We start from the raw sequence: 12,129 nt of genomic DNA on the forward strand, positions 1-12,129 counted from the left end.
AGATATTCAATTTTGTTTCTATTGATGCATCACTAAAATTGTATTTTAGTGAGCTTCAAATAGGGGAATGACCCCTAGCTTACCTCTTAGATACAAGAATGCATCCTTAGGTAAAGGCTTTTTAAATATGTCAGCAATTTTTTCCTTTGTATGGATATATTTCATATGACTTCCTTGTTCTACACCAATTCTCTAACAAAGTGATACTTTATAAAAATATGCTTGGTTTTTGAATGCATCACTAGATTCTTGGATATGTTAATTTCACTTGTATTGTCACAAAACATAACAATAGTTTCTTTAATTTATTGCTTCATACCTTCCAATAATTGTTTGAACCAAACAATGTTTGAATAGTTTACTGTTGCTGCAACATATTCAGCCTCTATTGTGGACTGAGATGTATAATTCTACTTTTTACTTGTCCAAGAAACCAACCTCTTTCCAAGAAAGAAAGCTCCTCCACTTGTACTCTTTCTATCATCAATGTTCCTTGCCCAATCTGCATTAGTGAATAATTTTAAATCCAAATTTCCTCCAAGTTTATACCACAATCCATAATCTTCAGTTCCTTTCAAGTATCTCATGATTCTTTTGATTGCCATCATGTGATTTTCTTTTGGTTTTGCTGAGAATCTTGCTACAATTCCTACTGCAAGAGCAATTTTTGGTCTTTTATGTACTATATATTACAACTTTCTAATCATAGATCTATACAATGTCTAATCCACTTCTTTTGATTCATCATTCTTGGTAAGTTTCAATCTAGTACACATAGGAGTCCCAACTAGTTTTCAGTCTTCCATGCCAAACTTTTTCAGTATCTCCTTGATGTATTTAGATTGAGTGATGTAGATGCCATTCTTACTCTGATGAATTTGAAGTCCAAAAAACAATTTGATCTCTCCAAACATTGACATTTCAAATTCCTTGTTCATTTGTTCTAAAAATTCTTTACAAAGATCATCATTTCCTATGAACAAAGTATCATCTAAAAATATTTTTGCCAAAATAATCTTATTATTTGGTCCTTTCTTTATGTACAAGCTATTGTTATCATTAGTTCTTTGAAAACCAATCTGAATAAGATAGTTATGCAATCTTTCATACCATGCTCTAGGGGCTTGTTTCAGACCATACAATGCTTTATGAAATTTGCAGACCATGTCCTTCTTATCTGGATCAACAAAACCTTCAGGCTATTTAATGTAAACTTCTTCATCCAATATACCATTGAGAAATGCTGACTTGACATCCATCTGATAAACTTTGAATCCTTTGTATGAAACATATGCAAGTAAGGTTCTGACACCTTCCAATCTTACAATACGAGCAAAAGTCTCTCCATAGCCTACACCTTCTTCTTGAGAGTATCCTTTACATACCAGTCTAGATTTTTTCCTTAACACCTTACCATCTTCATTTAACTTGTTTCTAAATACCCACTTAGTTCCAATCACATTTTTGTCTTTAGGCCTAGGTACAAGAGTCCATGTTTTGTTTTTCTCTATCTATTCTATCTCTTCATTCATAGTTTCAATCCAACTTTCATTTTTTAATGCATCTTTGAAATTTCTAGGTTCAAAATCAGCAAGTAAACAAGTGCCTTTCAACTTACTTCTTGTCATTGTTCCTTCAGATTTTCCTTCAGATTTATCTCCAATGATCTGATCTGGTGTATGATGCTTCATGACATACTTGGCTAGGATAGGCTCCTTGCATTTTGAATGACTTTTATTTTTATCCTTTTGTGCTTCAACTTTTGGTTTTGGTTCTATTTTCTTGGGCTTGGTAGCTATTGATTTGGTAGCTTCTGTTTGCAACTTAGGTCCTTACAACTTGGTAGGCATTAGCTCAGTTTGAACTTCCTGCAACTTGGTTACACAAGATTCTAGAGTAGGATATTTTTTATTTACAGGTGTGCCTGGCACTATATTAGGTTCAATGAAAAAAAATCCCATGTAGTCCTCAAGTTCCCTTTTTCTTTCTTCTTCAGTTCTTTCTACAAACTCATCAACTTTTATATATGCACTTTCTATGACTTTGTGAGTAGACAAATTCAAACATCTATATGCTCTACTTTTGCAAGAATATTCCAAAAATATTCTTTCATCACCCTTCACATCAAATTTACCTTTTTTAAATTCTTTCAAAATGTAACATTTGCTTCTAAATACTTTTAGGTAACTTACATTGGGTTTCTAGCCATACCATAACTCATAGGGAGTTTTGAATGAGTCCTTTTTCAGCTCTACTCAGTTCAAGGTATGAACTACAATGCTGATAGCTTCCTTCCAATATTTGATAGCAATGCTCTTTTCAATCATTAAGGTTCTTGCATAATCCATGATAGATATGTTCCTTCTTTCAGCTATTCCATTTTGTTTAGGAGTTGGAGGTGTTGAAACCTATCTTTTGATTCCCCTTTCAATGCAAAAGTTATTGAACTCATGTGAAATGAATTCACCTCCTCTGTCTGACCTTAAGCATTTCAGTCTTTTACCTGTTTCTTTTTTGACCTTAAACATTTCAATCTTTTACCTGTTTCTTTTTTTACTCTAGCCAAATACCATTTGAACTTTTTAAATGCTTCTGATTTCTCTCTTAGGTACATGACATTCATCATTCTTGAGTAATCATCAAAAAAAAGAATGAATAATTTTTCACTAGTATAACTTTCAATGCTAATAGGTCCACACAAATTAGTATGCACAATTTCTAAAATTTCTTTAGACTGATAGTTCTTTCTTTTAAAGCTAGTCTTTCCCATCTTACCAATTTGACAATTCTTGCATAGACCAACCTCAAGTTTCTTTATGTTAGGGATGCCTCTTACTTTTCTAAATTTTCTTATTTTTACCAAGTTATCAAAGTTCACATGACATAAAATTCTATGCCATAACCAACTTTCTTCAACCTGAGCAATAAAACATGAACATTCACCAAGTTCAAGATAAAATAAGTTACCTTTTGTTTGAGTGCCTGATCTAATCAGCTTACCTTTGCCATCTAGTAGTCATGTTTTTCCATGCATGAATTCCACTTTGAATCCATTATTGAGTAGTTGTGCCACACTCAGCAGATTGTGCTTTAGTCCTTCTACCCAATATGCATTACCACATACAAGTTCCTTGGTTAGTGAGATTCTTCCTTTTCCTTTTATACAACAAGGTTCATTGTTACCAAATCTTACACTGCCACCATCATAGTCTTCAAAATGTTCAAACTTAGTTTTATCACTACTCATGTGATGAGAACAACCACTACCTATAATCCATGTATCATTTTTTCTCACATGAGAAATGAGTGCCATTTCTTCATCATTATCAGACTCATCTTTTACAACAATGTAAACAATTTCATCTTCTTCTTCATCATCAGAATCATTAGAATCTTTAGCCATGAAACATGTTTTCTTACCTTTATCCTTGAATGATTTGATTTATTTCTTTCTATTGGACTTGTGACCTTTCTTCTCATCCTTGTTCTACTTATTTGGGCACCTAGCAGCAATATGTCCAATTTCTTCACAAGAAAAATAGATTAGAGGAACCTTACCTTTGTATTTCCCTTTGCCTCTTGAATGTTTTCTTGCTAGAAAAGATTCAACTACCTCAAGATCACTATCTAAACTCTATTCTAATTATTCATCACTATCTAATTGAGGATCCTTTATCTTCTTGCCTTTTTCTTTGAGTGAAAGCTTGGCTTCAAATGTTGATTCAATGTTCTTGGCAGCTGGAACATAATTATCATAGTCATCTAGCTCGAATGTAGTCACTCTTTCAATGATGGCCTCTAAATTTATCTTATGATTTGCTTCACATATTCTTTCTTGAATTGTAGAGAATCTGATTGCATAAATAGGAAGTAGAGTTCTAAGAACTTTACTTATAATTGTCTCTTCCTTGATATATCCTTTAGATTCTTTCATTGTAGTAACACTTGCTTTAACTCTTTCAACATATTTTGCTATGTTTTCATCCTTTCTCATCCTCATCTAATCAAATTTTCCTCTCAAACTTTTTTCCTTGGATCTTCATATATTATCATCACCTCCATAGATTTCTTTCAATTTGTTCCACATTTCAAAAGTAGTTTTTCAATCTTTGATGTCATCAAATTCTTCATAACTTAGAGCAGATGCAATATCAATCATCATGTTGTTGTAAGTCTTCTTTTCAGCAATATCATTGATAGATAATGTACCAGTAGGTTCTGCATATTTTTCATCAAGGTACTTCAGCCCTAAATCACCAATAGAAGCTAGATGAAGTCTCATTAATCCCTACCATGTTGAGAAGTTGTCCCTATTAAGTCTTGGAATTTCCCTCTTGTAAGACATCCTGATATTTAGCTTAGATCCTTGAAATCTTTTCCTATAAGCACCAAAATCTCTGATACCAAAATTTGGAATTATGAGTGAATTAACTGAGAGAGGGGGGTGAATTAGTTACCACAAAAATAATTTGTAATCCCTTAGATGTCTTAAATAACTAGTTACTGCTATCACTCGGTAAACACATCACAAAAATTTTGTAACTTGGTAGATTAACTTGTTACTAAATTTTAGCATTCATAATTATTAGCATGCATGCAAAAATAAATAAAATGAGCACAAGAGACTCCAGATTTAATGTAGAAACCCAATATGGGAAAAGCCACCAAGTAACTCGCTACCAATTTTCACTCTTTTGAAGTGAGCCCTATTAGGATCCAACCCTGTTAAAGGTTACAATACACACTGTTAGGTGTGACCCTATTAGAGGATTTAATCATGCTATTAGGAGTGGCCTTGCTAGAGGTATTTAGAACAATTCAACTAAATTATCACCTTATTAGAGGATTTACAAAATGGATGCTAAACCAACTCTATTAAGAGATTTGAAATAACTACTACAATGATTAGAATGTAACATTGAATTGACCTGAATAAGATGCAACTAAATTTTTTGATTACAAATCTCCATTTTGAACCATTAGATCCTCCTCAATCTCCTTAATGATCTCTGATTATTATTCAAAGTTTTCTTCAACAATAATCAATCCTCCTTCACATTCATATCACATCAAATCCATCACATTGGAATTCACAACTTGACCTCTTATAAATACCATTCAGACAATAAAGTCAACTCATTTACATGTTACATTTACCGATAAACCATACATCAGTTGGCTACAAATATTACATTAAACAAATAAACTTTATTTCAAAAAATAATGAAATCCAAAATTGGCCGACCCTACTCAGTAAGCACTACTTCCAGAAACAATTTTTTGAGTTAACCATCTTAGCTCGGTTAACACTGCAAAATCTAAAAAATCCTTTGGTTTCTAAGTTAACTTGTTAAGAACTAAATTTCCTTCATTTTCCGTGAAAGCTCGATAAGAACTATTTCATACACTATTTTCTTTTGATGACCAAGTGAGCTTGGTAACAACTAAATTTTCTTTGCTAACCTTGAAATCTCAATAGCAACTGTCTACACAAGGTAAAGACTAAGAATTCTTGGGAGACACTATAAACCTTCTTCGCTAACCTTCTGAGCTTGGTAGACTCTATCTTTTGCCTTGTCGACCAACTAAGCTTGATAGACTATGTCAGATGACTGATATGAAATTTGTGTAACATCAAAGACAACACTCAATTGAGCAATTGTATCCAACAATGTGTGTGTGTTAGGTACAAGAAACTACACACAAGTTGTCTGTATAGAGTGGAATCCACTATAAGAGTAGAGAAAGTGGTAGATAAAATAACACCTGACTAAAAAGGTTTGGGGGTAGGCTTGCAATCAATCATGCTAAATCTCTAAAGCATATCAAGAGCATACTTATGGTGGAGTATGGCTATCCCATCTAAAGACTAAACAACTTATAGGCCCAAAAAATAGTGCAAAAGTCTAAGATCTACCATCTCAAACTACTTTCTCAATGCTTGATGAACACCCTGTATCATGGAGATTGAGCTTCTGGTGATGATTAGGTCATTAACATACAACACAAGTATCAAAAGTTAGCCCCATGACACTAAATGTAAACTGTAGGATTGGAATGACACTAAGTGAACTATGAAGTAAGAAAGAAGGAATCCATCTTCTCATACCAAGCCCTAAGGGCCTATTATAGACCATATAAAGACCTCTAAAGCTGAAATACCAATTTAGACTCCTACACAAAACCATGATTTTTTTCCATATAGATCTCCTAATGAAGATGTCCATGCAAAAAAGAACTCTTCACATCTATTTGAAAAATTGTCCATCCTATGTAGCTGCTAGAGAGCGTAGAAGGTGAATTGAATTCATGTTGGGAATAGGGGAAAATGTCTCAAATTAATCAATAGTCTCAACCTATGAAAAACCCTTTGTGCCTTATACCTATCGATAGAACCATATGCAACATACTTGGTATAGTACACCCAATGACACCAAACCAACTTTCTTCCTTTCACAAGAGGAAAAAGATCCCATGTGTGGTTCTTCATCAAAGAAGAGTACCCCTCATCCATAGCCCTATCCCACTCTAAGTGTTTAGTCACTTGTGTAAAACTCTAAGGATCATTAGAAATGGCATGACTCAAAAGGCCACTACTACCTATAGTCTAAGCACAAGTGTGACGAGCATCTATAGGATCACCTACCAAAAGTCTAGCTACAAAAATAGTATTACAAGCCCACTTGGGCACTCATAAATCATAAGGTGGAGGTGGTGAAGGGGGATCAATATCAAGATCTTCCTTATAGGATGCATAATCCTATAGGGGAGTAGAGGAAGCACTGGTTAGTGAGGAAGAAGCTGGAGATGGAGGATCCATCAAAAGATAATGCTCATCAAATAGAACATCTCACCAAAATAAGACATCTCTCAGATTAGGATCAAACAACCTATACACCTTCACATCCTCATAGTAACCAACAAAAATGAGTGGTTAGCTCTTCTTCTTCATGGATTTTTGTTGAGCATCTAGAATAAGTTCCCAAGCCTCACTACAAAAAATATAGAAAGTAGAAACATCGAGCTTGACATGAGTTCAAGCCTCCTTAGGAGTCAAGTGTCACAATGCTTTGTCAGGCATCTAATTCTGAATATAGTTGGAACAATTGATAGCCTTAGCCCAAAATGAAGAACTCATAGCACAAGACTATATCATATGATTGGCCATCTCTTGTTATGTCCCATTCTTTCTTTGTACAACCTCATTTTGCCAAGGTGTATAGGGAATAGAGAACTGATGGTGTAAACCATGCTCAATGAAAAAATCTCTAAAAGATTGATTCACATATTTCCCCTCATTGTCAGTACATAAATGCCTAATTGAAAGACCAAACTACTTCATAAATATCTTAGAGATTCAAAATTAATCAAAGACATCAAACTTGTACTTTAAAAAGTACACCCATGTGCATCTAGAGAAGTCATCAACGAAGGTGAGAAAATATCAAGTAGCTAAAAAAATGGAGTGGGAAATGACATAAGATCACTATGTATCAACTCTAAAGGTGCCTTAGCATGTGTGGATCTACCTATTGGAAAAGGATCTCTATGATGTTTTCCAAGTGCACAACCTTGACACACACGATCAGTACAAGAGATCTAAGGTAGCCCAATCAATAGCTCTTGTGTACTCATTTGTTGAAGATATTTGTAATTATTATGGCCAAAATTCTCATGCCAAAGCTTGCTTTCTTTTTCTACATGAGAAATGAGAGAAACACCTGTAGAATTGGAGTTCTCAAAGCCATCAAAATGATATAAGTGAGACTAAAGATCAAAATTCCCTATAAAAATAACCAAATTAGGATCATAGAGGTCTCAAATAACCACATCATGTGGTGAGAACTCAACTATATTTCTAGAGCATGAATGACAAATCTATAAGATAGATAGGAGATTTGTAGAAATGGCTAGAACCAAGAGAGCATCCTATAGTGAACCACATTCTAAAGAGATAGTTCCTAAAGTTGTGACTAAAAGTTGAGAAGAATCACCAACTACAATCTATGTAGTAACACTCTAAGCAAGTGAGGTAACCAAATTAGGTGAGTGTGCCATATGATGGAAATATTTGGAATCAAGAATCCAAGAAGCTATAAAAGACAATGCTCATCAAGAAAGAGCATGTCCTTTCCCTATAGGTGGAGGTGACCACTTTGGAGAAGCACTATTAGAATGCTACATGGCCTCCTCTGATGCCTCAAGACATTTCCAAGAACTGAAAATTGGACATCATTCCTTGCCACAAAAACTATAAGGTTCACTTGTGTACTTATTATTCTTGGAGGAAGACTCACTATACTTGGAAGTATTACCCTTCTAAGAGGGATTGTTATCATATAATTTGGGAGAAGGCTTGAAGGAACTCTCACTGCCTACTAAATCCAACTTATGCTTCAGTTTCTACCTTGACTTTCCTATAGATGTTTAAGCTATAAATGCCTTTGCCTTAGAACTAGTCATAGTATCCAAAAATGTAAAAAAGCATCTTTGGTGGAATAAATTTTGGAAGAAAATATCTAAAAATCCCTTGAAGCTTAGAGAAAATTAGATAGATGCACTCAACATTAGTCTTCATCTTTCCACAACCCTGTAACATGGATTTCTATTGATTAAACTTCATCAAGAAGTCATCAATAGTTGGAAAGGAGTCTAGCACAAGTGTGGTAAGCTCTACCTCTATCTAAAGTGCTTTAAGCTCATTCATAGTACCAAAAAAACCATGAATTTTGGTCTACATTGTTAGAGGAGTATTGCACTTGTCTAAATAAAACTATAGATTATCTGATACCTGTAATGCAATCAATCTAATTGCCTCATCCATTTTGTTTTGATGTTGAATGATCTCATAAGGCCTCTAAAAAATAGGTTGCACAGTATCTAAACATGACCACAACCCTTTTGATTGGAGAAGTTGAGTCATAAAGGTCTTCCAAGTGTGGTAATTGTGAGTGATCAGAAGTTCTAGAGAAGAAGTGGTCTCAGCCATTTTTTTAGAAAGGGTTTTCAAGTTTTCTAATATACTAAAATAATAATAGAAAATAATATAAAAATGCCCCTCATAATGCAATAAATTCAACCCCAGCTTACAAATCAATTGTTTAAATGAGAGAAGAGAAAAAAAGCTTTAGATATGAATCAAAAATACCTGGTACAAAATACTGGTGAAATGATAGAGAATGTGGAAAGTGCTCAAGAAGAGATTTTCAATGCTTTTTTAGGAATAGAAAATAGAGCTATAATGAAGAAGTTATGGTCCCTAGAAGATGGAATTCATCAATAGAATTCAAGTGCCAAAATAGGTATTAATCTATAAAAAATCCCAAAAATTCTACTCCATTGCCTCCATCTTGGAACTAGCTTTTTGACACATTTTTTGAATAAAAAAAGACCCTTGTATGCTCAAGATATCTCAAAAAAAATGGTAGGGACCCCTACTGAGCATAAAAAGGAATTATTACTATATTTTTGAGTAAATAATTTAAAAAACACACTCACTACCCTGAGTGGAGTGGTCTTGGTTGCTTATTGGTGGGAGAGTAGTGTTATAGAGGAGTTGACTGAGGAGGAGCTAGGTAGTAGCACTACTAGAAAAGTGAGGCCATGAGGCAATGGTGGTGTAGTAGTTATGGGGTAGCAACAACCTAGGAGAAAAGAAACCAATGTCAAAAAACACAAACTGATAGTTGATGAGGCGTCGGTGCCAATGTAGTGTTGAAAATGTCATTTTTGGTTGTGATAAGGGCCTGCAGGCTGGAAATCCTTTTTTTAAATTTCTTTTCTAAATCACCTCATTGTTTGTGTAGGAGGATGTATGACCTTCTAGGAAAAAAAAAATTCTTCTCAGATCAACGTTGTCCAAAATGACAAACTTTATATGGAAATAAGGGTTTTGACAGTTTCTAGATCCAACTATGATGTACATTTGGGCTCAACCTACTCCAAAAATTAGTAAACCCCCCCTTTTCACAAAAAAATACCCAAAGAATTCTAGATCTATTTTTTCAAACCCTCATTCTCCTTTTTCTCCAAATAATGAACAAGCTACAATAGATATGGCTCTGTTACCATGAAGAATTTGATCAATACAAATCCACAAAACCCTCAAACACTCATATGTAAAACACCTAGCATAGAAGAAAAAGATGAGAGGAGGCAAGGATTTTTCTCTAAAAACTATACAAATGTATTGTGAAAAAAAAGGAAAGGTGTAAGATAATTACAAAAGATCAATCCTTATAAAAGAAGATCAAAACTCGAAAGGGTAACCTAAAAGGTAAAAGCTATTTAATAATTACTAAGAAATTATTAAATAGAGATGCAAAAGGTGCATAAAGTGAAATCTTAAAAAGGGAATAAATGAAATTTAATAAATTAAATTAAATTAATTCTTTACTTTTAACACAAATCTTGTCGAATGTGGACCCTAACAAATTCCTTATACAAATCCCTTCACAAGGTGACACATTAACTTGTGATTTAAATTTCTCTAACCAAGTTTCTCCTCACAAACTAAGAACATGAAAAATCAAATCAAAATTCCCTAATAGGTTGGCACCCTATAGTTTCTTTGCAATCCTTTAATGTGGATAAGCTCTTAACTAGGTGCACTTCATAAGATTGCAAACTTTTGAGGATCACCTCACACATTGTGGTTTTTACCCTTTCTAGGTTTCCATGAGATAAATAATGTTTTATGTGTTTCTAATTTCATATTTTGTGTTTTTTCTTAACCCTAATTGATTAAGTTATTACCCACACTAACCCATCGAAGAAGAGAAGCAAGATTTGAGGTGAAAAGTATAAACTAGTAAGTATACTAATTCACCCCCTCCCCCCACCCCCTCTTAGTATACTGACCTATACTTGGGACCAAAAAATTTATCCATGGTCCACAAAATCAATAAAGGATAAGATCCAAAAGGTTTTGAATTATGGTTGTTTCTAATTTAAGATGGTAAATTTATCCCCCACTTTAGAAGGAGTACAAGCTACCTCATACTCATGGTAAAGTAGATCAAAAGAAATATTTTATCCTATCATGACTAACAAGATAAAGAAACTATAAGCCCCAAATAGACTTGGATCTTCATCATATCCAAAATCTTAACTAGAGATATTTCATTGACAAGAGAAAGAGAGAGGGAGAGGGAGTGTGATAAACTTGCCCAATAAGATTTTTGTACCTTATTATTGCATCATCTTAAATTTGAAGTACCATAATTTAATGATGATTTAGCACCCATTTAATGTGATTTCATCATCCATTTACATTCTTCCCTTTTATTCTCCTTTCTCCTAGGTGAAATTGGGGAAAGGCCTAATTGAACCTCTTTAAAGCTCTTATTTTTATTATGTAAAGCTTGAGGTAGGATCTAACCATCTAGGTCCCCCCTTTACTTCTTTCATTCACTTAGAACCTCTTATCCACAAAAAAATGGATATATCTTGACTAGTTCTACACCTAATTTCGAGGATATAAGGTCCATATCATGATCCTGAAAGAATTCAAAGCGTTTTAGGCCCTTATTAGCAGGGATGGAGTACACGCTTCTAGTAAGGGATATAGTGTACCCTTGTTGGTCCAATGAGGGATGTAGTGTGCCCTTGCTTAGCCAATCAAGAATGCAATGTGGCGTGGGCCCTATTTAGGTTCTATTTCTTGGGTCTTGTATCAAGATTATTATGAGGTTTTAACTTCTAAGTGGATCGACCTATTAGAGTAAGTCAATTACAAGCCATTTTTAAACCTATATTTTTTCCCCATTTGGCATCATAGTCTTATATCATATCTCATAATCAAGTGTTCTAGTATTTACATGCTCAATTTCTCAAGCATTCTTCAAGTATTCAAGGCATTCACGTAATCTCTCCATTAAAGATCAAGGATTCATACATTAAGGCTATTAAAGGAGTTTATGCAAGATCTAGCATTTCAACATTCAATATATCTCATCATACATTCAATATCCTTTGTTTCATCTTCTATATTTATCCTCTTCAATATGTACATTCATTCCTAAGGCTGATTTCAAGCATATTCATTCATGAAGGGTTTGGTTTCACTTCAATTTCCTTTCCTAGGTTGTTGAAGTTGAGTCAAGGGTATTGCATCTATATACTTGATTA

Source organism: Cupressus sempervirens, chromosome 8 (assembly GCF_028749045.1).
Source record: "Cupressus sempervirens isolate cs-2001-9-10 chromosome 8, ASM2874904v1, whole genome shotgun sequence".
Lineage (NCBI taxonomy): Eukaryota > Viridiplantae > Streptophyta > Pinopsida > Cupressales > Cupressaceae > Cupressus > Cupressus sempervirens.